Genomic DNA, 12,159 nt, shown 5'->3' on the forward strand with positions numbered 1-12,159 from the left:
CCATTTTAACAGGTATAAGCTTCAAATTTCACCGATTGCTTACGTATATAGCATGTATTGTTTTGTCAAAAAATCATAGAGATCGGTGATATATATAATATATATATGATGGTATATATAGTATATATATAGTATATATATATTTTTTTTACGATTTCGGCCCCATTTTAACAGCTAGAAGCTTCAAATTTCACCAAATGCTTACGTGTATAGCATATATTATTGTCTGAAAAAATCGTTGAGATCGGTGGTATATGTAATATATATCTCATACAACCAATTGTTCAGTTAAGAAACTTTGCGCAATTTCTGCCCCTTTTTAACAGCTAGACGCTTCAAATTTCACCATATGCTTACGTATATAGCATATATTGTTGTCTAAAAAAATCATAGAGATCGGTGGTATATATTATATACCCCATATAAACTCTAATTTTTGCCCCCTTTTTACGGCTAGAAGCTTCAAAATTCATCAAATTTCATCAAATAGTTACGTTTACGTCATATATTGTTGAAATACGTGATTCGTAGTCATAGTTTTTACACGCATACCACAAAATACCTGAAACTTTGCATCCTCACACAAATTACCTACCTGTTTTTATACTCAGTTGAGCAGAGCTCACAGAGTATATTAAGTTTGATTGGATAACGGTTGGTTGTACATATATAAAGGAATCGAGATAGATATAGACTTCCATATATCAAAATAATCAGGATCGAAAAAAAATTTGATTGAGCCATGTCAGTCCGTCCGTCCGTCCGTCCGTCCGTTAACACGATAACTTGAGTAAATTTTGAGCTATCTTGATGAAATTTGGTATGTAGATTCCTGGGCACTCATCTCAGATCGCTATTTAAAATGAACGATATCGGACTATAACCACGCCCACTTTTTCGATATCGAAAATTTCGAAAAACCGAAAAAATGCGATAATTCATTGCCAAAGGCGGTTAAAGCGATGAAACTTGGCAGATAGGTTGACGTTATGACGCAGAATAGAAAATTAGTAAGATTTTGGACAATGGGCGTGGCACCGCCCACTTTTACAAGAAGGTAATTTAAAAGTTTTGCAAGCTGTAATTTGGCAGTCGTTGAAGATATCATGATGAAATTTGGCAGGAACGCTGCTACTATTACTATATATGTGCTAAATAAAACTTAGCAAAATTGGGTGAAGAACACGCCCACTTTTTAAAAAAAAAATTTTTTTAATTCAAATTTTAACAAAAAATTTAATATCTTTACTGTATATAAGTAAATTAAGTCCAAATTCAACTCCTGTAATGATATGATGCAACAAAATACAAAAATAAAAGAAAATTTCAAAATGGGCGTGGCTCCGCCCATTTTCATTTAGTTTGTCTAGAATACTTTTAATGCCATAAGTCGAACAAAAGTTTACCAATCCTTCTCAAATTTGGTAGGGACATAGATTCTATGACGGTAACTGTTCTCTGTGAAAACGGGCGAAATCGGTGGAAGGCACGCCCAGTTTTTATACACAGTCCACCGTCTGTCCTTCCGCTCGGCTGTTAACACAATAACTTGAGCAAAAACCGATATATCTTTACTAAACTTATCCAACCTACTTACCTGAGCTCACTTTATCTCGGTGTAAAAAATGGCCGAAATCCGACCATAACCACGCCCACTTTATCGATATCGAAAATTACGAAAAATGAAAAAAATGCCATAATTCTATACCAAATACGAAAAAAGGGATGAAACATGGTAACAGGATTGGTTTATTGACGCAAAATATAACTTTGGAAAAAATTTTGTAAAATGGGTGTGACACCTACCATATTAAGTAGAAGAAAATGAAAAAGTTCTACAAGGCAAAATCAACAGCCCTTGGAATCTTGGCAGGAATACTGTTAGTGGTATTGCATATATAAATAAATTAGCAGTACCCGACAGATGATTTTCTGGATCACCTGGTCCACATTTTGGTCGATTTCGCGAGAACACCTTCACATATACATCTAAGGGCCACTCGCTTTTAAAACCCTCATTAATACCTTTAATTTGATATCCATATCGTACAAACACATTCTGGACTCACCCCTGGCCCACCCTAATGGCGATATCTCGAAAAGGCGTCCACCTATAGACCTAATGCCCACTCCCTCTTAAAATGCTCAATAACACCTTTCGTTTGATACCCATATCGTACAAACATTCTAGAGTCACCTCTGGCCCACCCTAATGGCGATATCTCGAAAAGGCCACCTATAGACCTAATGCCCACTCCCTCTTAAAATGCTCAGTAACACATTTCGTTTGATACCCATATCGTACAAACATTCTAGAGTCCCCCTGGCCCACCCTAATGGCGATATCTCGAAAAGGCGTCCACCTATAGACCTAATGCCCACTCCTTCTTAAAATGTTCAGTCACACCTTTCGTTTGATACCCATATCGTACAAACATTCTAGAGTCACCCTTGGTCCACCTTTATGCCGATATCTCGAAAAGGCGTCCACCTATAGAACTAAGGATTACTCCCTTTTAAAATACTCATTACCACCTTTCATTTGATACCCATATCGTACAAATACATTCTAGAGTCACCCTGGCCCACCCTAATGGCGATATCTCGAAAAGGCGTCCACCTATAGACCTAATGCCCACTCCCTCTTAAAATGCTCAGTAACACCTTTCGTTTGATACTCATATCGTACAAACGTTCTAGAGTCACCCTTGGTCCACCTTTATGGCGATATCTCGAAAAGGCGTCCACATATAGAACTAAGGATTACTCCCTTTTAAAACACTCATTACCACCTTTCATTTGATACCCATATCGTACAAACACATTCTAGAGTCACCCCTGGCCCACCCTAATGGCGATATCTCGAAAAGGCGTCCACCTATAGACCTTATGCCCACTCCCTCTTAAAATGCTCAGTAACACCTTTCGTTTGATACCCATATCGTACAAACATTATAGAGTCACCCCTGGCCCACACTAATGGCGATATCTCGAAAAGACGTCCAACTGTAGACCTAATGCCCACTCCCTCTTAAAATGCTCAGTAACACCTTTCGTTTGATACCCATATCGTACAAACACATTCTAGAGTCACCCCTGGCCCACCCTAATGACGATATCTCGAAAAGGCGTCCACTTATAGACCTAATGCCCACTCCCTTTTAAAATGCTCAGTAACACCTTTCGTTTGATACCCATATCGTACAAACATTCTAGAGTCACCCTTGGTCCACCTTTATGGCGATATCTCGAAAAGGCGTCCACCTATAGAACTAAAGATTACTCCCTTTTAAAATACTCATTACCATCTTTCATTTGATACCCATATCATACAAACACATTCTAGAGTCACCCCTGGCCCACCCTAATGGCGACATTTCGAAAAGGCGTCCACCTATAGACCTATTGCCCACTCCCTCTTAAAATGCTCAGTAACACTTTTCGTTTGATACCCATATCGTACAAACATTCTAGAGTCACCCCTGGCCCACCCTAATGGCAATATCTCGAAAAGGCGTCCACCTCTAGACCTAATGCCCACTCCCTCTTAAAATGCTCAGTAACACCTTTCATTTGATTCCCATATCGTACAAACACATTCTAGAGTCACCCCTGGTCCACCTTTATGGCGATATCTCGAAACGGCGGCCACCAATGGAACTAAGGATCACTCCTTTTCAAAATACTCATTAACAGCTTTCATTTGATACCCATATCGTACAAACATATTCTAGAGTCACCCCTGGTCCACCTTTATGGCGATTTCTCGAAAAGGCGTTCACCTATAGAACTAAAGCCCATTCCCTTTTAAAATATTCATTACCACCTTTCATTTGATACCCATATCGTACAAACACATTCTAGGGTCACCCCTGGTCCACCTTAATGGCGATATCTCGAAAAGGCGTTCACCGATAGACCTAAGGCCCACTCCCTCTTAAAATGCTCAGTAACACCTTTCATTTGATACCCATATCGTACAAACAAATTCTAGAGTCAGCCCTGGTCCACCTTTATGGCGATATCCCTAAATGGCGTCCATCCATAGAACTATGGCCTACTCTCTCTTAAAATACTCTTTAATACCTTCCATTTGATACACATGTCATACAACCACATTCCAGGGTTACCCTAGGTTCATTTTCCTACATGGTGATTTTCCTATTTTGTCTCCATAGCTCTCAACTGAGTATGTAATGTTCGGTTACACCCGAACTTAGCCTTCCTTACTTGTTTATTTTATATTTATCTTAAAATCGTTAAGGTATGTAGATCTGTTCACTATATATTTCTTATCTTATACATCCGATTATTCGGAGATTACGAACGGGATAAGATTATTGTTCAGCCCCATTCATGAAAGGTATGAAGTCTTCGGCACAGCCGAAGACAGTCCCGTTCTTACTTGTTCTCTTATGAGCTCAATTTTGCAGTTACATTTGGACAGATTGCCTGTACGACGGCAGCATTGGAATGAGTCTTAAGTAAGTATAGAGCTTTGTAAATCACTACAAACTACTACAAGACACTGAAAGGTAAGAAAATGTTTTGGGAAAATATTGAAGTAAAGTGCAATTTGAATTTCACGTTTTTGTGAAATTGTAGAAGGGTTATGAATATTACCCAGCCAGCATTTTTTGAAAATATTGATCAAAAAATATTTAAATATCATACCCCAAGATGATTAAAAACGTTCAAATTTAAAAGCATTTTCTGTTCGAAAATTAACGTGTCTTCGGGAGAAAAGTGTACCATAAATGTGATTATTCTTGAATAATCGTTTATGATTCCTATTTCGAAACGCTTGTTATTCATATTTGATATCATTGTAAAATTGAACTTTAGTTGTTTTAGAGTAATATTTGACGGCTTTTCACAGTCATTTTCTGATCATATTCGTGAACATATTTCAATAGTTTTGGTTGAGATTTTTGAATCATTTTTGAATGCCATTATAATGCATTTATTCTTCATATCTCATTCAAAATAGGATACTACATAATAATCTTATTTCTTCAGGGGAAGAAAGCATGCGAAAGTGAGCTATTCGAACCACAGCTAACTCGCAAACAAACTCGACCGATATACACCTGCGACTACAACATCCAACATCAGCATTACCGTCTGCATCTTAAAATACGGATACGATACGGGATGTTGAAGCCGTATCCAGGTATGTCAAGATAGTTTCACTTACCTGGGGTTCAAATAGCTCAAAACCTATGTACTGTCCAATCATTATGTATTTTCTGGGAAGCTGAAGGGGAGAAATGGTTGGGGAAATCTTCGTTCACGAGCAGAATTACATTATTTTTGTCTTGAAGAATATCTTTTACATAAATAATAAAATTTTTATATATTTTTTCTTAGCTTCATGATTGAAAAAATATGCGTATGTGAAAAAAATAAAATTTTTAATGAAAAGTAAAATTTCAACAAGTATAAAACTCATATTCAGTCAACAAATATATTCATAAAAGATTCAGAAAGTTGAATGAAAAATGATTATAAATTTTTGATCACCTAAAGTAAACACATTTGATTCAAATATAATTCCAAAATGTGATTGAAAAACTATATTCAGTTTTTGATCATCAAAGGTAAACATATTTGATTATTCTTTTTGTTGGTTTTTATGAAATATTAAAATTTATTCATTAAAGGACTTCAAAAATGATTCCAAAAAGTGATCAAAAAATGCTTTTTAGTTTTTCATCATCAAAAGAATTCATATTTGATTATTTCTTTTGTTCAATTGTATGATAACTCATTATTTAGTCAGAAAGAGAAATCAAATTGTATTGATATGTAGGGAAATTCAAAATTTAATCACCTAAATGTTGAGTGGGTATAAGAAGAAAGGAAATTTACTCCCCTGTGATTCGAATTACGTGTGGGTAAAAAGATGTACATATAAGTTTATTTTTCTTAAGCTCAAAACACAGTAATATGGGCAATGTTTTTATTAAAGTTATTTGTTACTTGGAGTTCATGTGAAATAATCACAGATTTTGAAAACAGTTGTTCTTTACCATTAGAGTAAAGGCTTTTTTCCAACAAAGGCGGTGCCGGTACGTTACGACCGTAAAAGAGCGGCCGGTATACTCACCCTTATCAGTGGCACCGCTTTTGTACTGGCGTACGTGCCTGAGAAAAAAAAAAAAAACATATTCGTCATAATGATTATTCCGAAAAAAACCACACAACTTACGATAGGGTATATATCATTTTCCCCTTGTCAATTAACCCAATTTGTACTAAAAGTTGTGTCATTCCGAACACTTCCTTCAATGACATTCATGAAACAGCTGATTTGTCAGCCTTCAAAAATTGCCCACTTGAGTTTCCGGAAAAACTTCTTTCTTTCTTTTTTGGGGAACGAACGTGTAAGGAGGTAAGACCAGCAGAGACACGCCAACATAATCATGAGTTCAAAACCACGTTTAATGGTATAACCAAACGATATAAATATATATTGACGCGGTTATATAAATATTATTTAAAGTAGTAAATAAAAAGTGTGCGCTTCAAATATTTTAATCGGCAACGCGTGTTAAATCTCTGCTGGCTACGAGGCTGCAACCACCATCCAGATTTTAATTAGCTGCTACCACCATCAAGACTCGGAAACCACCAGGAGGAGGCCGATCCTCTGCGAATCAGCATCATCATCCTACACCAGGAAGCCACAAATTCGTGACACAGATAAATAAACATATTTTCTCTCCCAAATATATTGCTTTTTATCCTAATTGAATTTTACTGCTCCCAAAGTAAAATATTTTTAACTTTGCCGTGCCAATAAATGTTATGTTAAATTAAACATGCACCAAAGTAAAAATAACTTAACATTATATATACGTGTGTGTAAACACGTGCACACACTAAGCTAATTGCGATAAAAGGTGTTAACATTTTATATTCCGAAGGAAATTATACATTAATTTAAAGAGGAGAAAAAGAAAAATCTTAAATCGCGCTAAATATTACATAGGAATTGGCTTTCTTATCTAAAGAAAACCAAAGGGTAATTTAGTAAAGAGGTACCCCTTTTAACTTATTGTTAACCTAACTTAATTAGGTCAATGAAAATAAAATCTAATTAGAACGATAATACTTGTTAAATAATGATTAAAATAAGAGTGTCATTTTGGCATTTCTGAGGGCCAAAATAAGCATTAGTCTCCCTCAACAAGAGTTGGTTTTCTCCGTTTAGTTTTATCTTAAAGTCTCGATTTCAATGCACACCTACATTTTACATATTTATACACATGCATGCTGTCACGTGATTTAGGAGATCATCACATTTAGTGATCCCTCCCTTACTATTCTTCTGCTTTTCAATTGAAATTCTTGTCGATTTGTTTCATTTCATTACAATAACTAAAAATGTGAATACTTATTAGGGTCGATAGGAAAATAAATAACATATGCATATATGAAACAAACATAAACCTAAGATTTCAGCGCACACAGCAAGGAGGCCTCTTCGCTACGTGGGACTGCTTTATTGACACCAATGTAAGTCATATTGAATTATTATTTTTCACTAATTATAAAAACAATTTTTTTTTTTCATCCATATGTACCTATATACGTGTGTATATACACAAGTGCGGTTGTACCCGCGGAATTAGTGTACTTAAATTTCTTTTACGTTTGGTTTACTATCCTGATCTTCTCTTCTAAGTGATCATACATACGATGATACGTACATATGGAGGAGCTTAGTTTGTTGAGCTACATACATACACAACTATGCAAAGATTATGAACGAACTGGAATTCATTCATAATATAAAGAATTTCATTTTTTTTTTGATTCACTCAAACTTTCTGCCAACATTGTTTTTATTTGAGAACCAAACGTGGTAGACTCTGTTCTCCCACTCTTCCCTAGTTCTTGGTTTGCTCCTTTCCTGTTTCTTTGCGAAAACCAATGCATGTGTATGTAGGTATGTAATTAGAACATGAAAATTACATACTTTAAGAATATAGGGCAATGACCAAATACGATACCAGCTGTTGAGGTAGGTTAGTTATTGTCTTTTTGTATAAGACCCATCAAAAAAATGTGTTAGTAGTTAAGTGATAGAAGCATATGTGAAATTTGAAAGTTGAGTTTCTTCTCTTAGAATCCTAAGTACCATAAGCACATAATTATGCCTTGAATGTAAATAAATATAGTTTTATAATGGATTGCTAAAATAATTAGTTTGGTCTGATCGAAGGAAGTGGGGGGTGGTCTAATGGGGCCTTATAACCATCTTAAAGGCCAAGGGTGGGTTTAGAGCAGCCGAAACCTATATATGTGCTGCAAGGTGATAAGGGTTGAACACGTAAGTACGCTTGTAGATGTAAGATTCAGGTGATAGTTTTCTTTACGTTTAGTGTGCAAGTATAAATATTTCTTGTTAGGACTGTAGAATAGGGAGAAGGTATCTTGGTCCTGTAGCTGTTTGAACTACCCCGCCCCAGGCTGAAGCTCCGGGAACAAGCCAGTGCACACGCGGCAGCTACAGGAGGCATCTCACAAGACCTTCTGAACGATACTCAAACGTTTCATAGCACCCTTTTCACAGGTACCATAACACTTTGTTGGAAACTAAGAACAATTACGGCAGACAAATTTATTAAATTCCAGACGTGTTTATTATTATTTATTTTTTTTTGTACTCAGCTGAGCAGAGCTCACAGGGTATACTAATTTTGTTCGCATAACGGTACCCCGTAAAGGCATAAACTAATTGAGATAGATATAGAATTCTATATATCAAAATGATCTGGGCGATAGAAGAAATTCATTTAGCCATGTCCGTCCGTCCGTCTGTCTGTCCGTGAACACGATAACTTGAGTAAATTTTGAGCATTCTTGATGAAATTTGGTATGTAGGTTCCTGGGCACTCGTCTCAGATCGCTATTTAAAATGAACGATATCGGACTATAAGCACGCCCACTTTTTCGATATAGAAAATTTCGAAGAACCGAAAAAGTGCGACAATTCTTTACCAAAGACGGATAAAGTTGACCTTATGACGCAGAATAGAAAATTAGTAAAATTTTGGACAATCGGCGTGGCACCGCCCACTTTTAAAAGAAGGTAATTTAAAAGTGTTGCAAGCTGTAATTTGGCAGCTGAGTATGTAATGTTCAGTTACACCAGAACTTAGCCTTCCTTACTTGTTTTTACTATCTTTTTAAATGAGGTACATAAAAAAAAATGTATTAAAAAATGTTGGATATTTTATAAACAATGTCAATTACTTTACAAAATGTTCACCGCTTTAAAAATAGCGGTGGGAAAAACACTGCACATCGAGTTACTACCGTCACTACGGCCGTAATATTTTATGCCCTGCCGCTATATAACTTTCCCGTCCTCTTGGTTTCCGCATATTTCGATACCGCTTTCGAGGCAAAAAAGTCTTAACTCATAGTTTTAGTTCTTTACGTTATTCGTCCCTTTATAAGCTCACAAGGAATGCCATTTTTCAAGGTGTTCTTAAATTATTCTGCAGATATTAAAATTTCACCTTATAACACATTCTTAATTTCCAAGCGGATGCAATATATGTATATCCAAATGTACATCAGAAATTTTTTGGAAATCTAAAAAAAAACGAATGATACATTTGGCCAATAGTTCGTAAGACAGTCTCAATGTTCTGTAAACCCCATCCGACTGCATCTGTATGGAGGATGATGAGGTGGAATCATCGAGTCACTCTACGCTTTATTGCCAAGCTTTTGCCAGAACAAGGCGAAAGTATTTCGGTCGCGACTCACTTGGGTCTTCGAATTATTTATTTAAGGTTAAAATCGGTCTTACTTGAAGCTATATTGTTGCTACGCAACGATTCTCCATGTAGCCAAAGCTTACGTCTCTGTTATTTTATGTGGTATCACAACGGACCTTCCTGCTGTTCAAGTAAGCGATTGCTGTATTATATTCGGGTTCTGTGAGACGAGCATTCCACGAGTAACACATAAGCATAAACATAGCACGTCATAGAGGTTAAAAAAGTAATCGAACTTGCTAAGCTATTTGAAGCAGTAGGCATGGATTAGTGGGTGGTGTGGCATTACCACAATACAAGGTGTTTGTATTTATGTAAATGCCAGAATGAGTCTAGCTTGTAATGCACAACCAAATGAATTTCACTTTCGACCACACGCCGATAACTCATAGCGGCATAGTCATAGCGGCATAGATAAGTTATATTGGACCCAGCGGGAAGCCGTATCCGTTTACAGTTGTTTAACCCGTATGCGTCACACTTGATCTGTATGACTGATCGGCAACGTCGGTTTGTCAATGTGACTGCCCAAATATTATTTCATAGTTAGGTAATAAGAATATTTTACTGACTTTGTATATAGAAACAGAATGTAGTTATTCATAGTGTGTATGTATTGTATGTAAATATTGTAATAGTATTGTAAGTCATTTTACATTAAAAGAGAAAATATTTCTGAATAAAGAACAAGCAGATTTCTGCGCTGAACATAAGCGCTCATCGAAACTACTTTGTTTTAAATTTCAACATACCTTATTACAGTGGTACCGCAACTAAAGCATGAAAGACCAGCTAAAGTAGTAACATATATCATCTGATATCTCTCCTGTTGCTAGTGATCAACACAGTTGAAACCGTCTTGCTCCGTTATTTCGCCGCAAACCTGTCACTGCGATAAACACCATCAAATATAAACAATATGCGGACTGAACCAAGAACCCCACGATAAAACAGAATTCGTAGCGATTTTCTTATCAAAAGCCTTTGCCCACTCTCTAAAGGTGGATCGAAAACTTTCTATGTGGTCGGCAGGCATCGCTTCAGTTCAAAAACGTAAGATCCTGACCTAGAAGAATTAAACAATGAGTGCCGCAGGGATGTGTCCTATCATCACTTTTGTTTAATTTTTACATACCCAAGTTCGCTCCTCCATCAGAAGCTGGTTACTTACATCGTGGACGTGGCACATGTCAACAATATTGGACATCTACGATGATGGTATTACGCTACCGAGCAGTATATTGGGTGTAGAAGGATTCGCTTAGAACTTACATTTTGGAAAGCACGCAGCCGAAATTGTACCTAAATTTCAAAGGCGTAAAATAATCCGCAAGTTGCTCGCTGGCAGTACTTGGAGAAGAGACTCAATCAAATTTGATAATAATATCCAGCTCTAATTTTAGCCATGTGGTTTCAATGTTTTTGCATGTTTTTCTGACAGTTTCTTCATTGTAAATTTTATACGCGTGATTTTCATTATCGGTTCCCAAATTGTTGTTAAAGCTTTTTATTTTTTATTTTTACTACATCAGAACACTGAAAGAATCGAAAGAATAAAATGTTTTGCGTAAATGATCGAACGCAGCATATCGACTGATAAATGGAATATCATCTCATTTTCGCCATTGTTTCGAAAATGCCCGGCTTTTGAAAACACCTTAGGTCAGAATTTTCTTCAGCAATACCCTATCCCAAAATTTGTTTCAAAAATGCCTTTATTGAGCTTAACTTCAACACATTTTGATTCAAGATAATGCGTTTATGAAACAAATCCTAATGTAAGGCGTTCTTAAATTTGGAACTCCGAGATACTATGCAACAAATCCTGAAACTGGGCTGCGCAGAGCTCACAGAGTATATTAACTTTGTTCGCATAACGGTAATCCGTAACGGCATAAACTAATCGAGATAGATAAAGACTTACTTCTATATATCAAAATGATCTGGGCGAAAAAAGAAATTCATTAACCAGGTCCTTCCGTCCGACCGTCCGTCCGTGAACACGATAACTTGAGTAAATTGTGAGGTATCTTGATGAAATTTGGTATGTAACTTCCTGAGCGCTCATCTCAGATCGCTATTTAAAATGAAAATCGAGCTACAACCACGCCCACTTTTTCGATAATGAAAATTTCGAAAAATCGAAAAAGTGTTATAATTCATTACCAAAGACGGATAAAGCGATGAAAATTGGTAGATGCGTTGACCTTATGACGCAAAATAGAAAATTAGTAAAGTTTTGGAAAATGGGCGTGGCATCGCCCACTTTTAAAAGAAGGTAATTTAAAAGTTATGCAAGCTGTAATTTGGCAGTCGTTGAAGATATCATGATGAAATTTGCCAGGAATGTTACTCCAATTAT

This window comes from Eurosta solidaginis, chromosome 5 (genome assembly GCF_040869045.1).
Source record: "Eurosta solidaginis isolate ZX-2024a chromosome 5, ASM4086904v1, whole genome shotgun sequence".
NCBI classification, from domain to species: domain Eukaryota; kingdom Metazoa; phylum Arthropoda; class Insecta; order Diptera; family Tephritidae; genus Eurosta; species Eurosta solidaginis.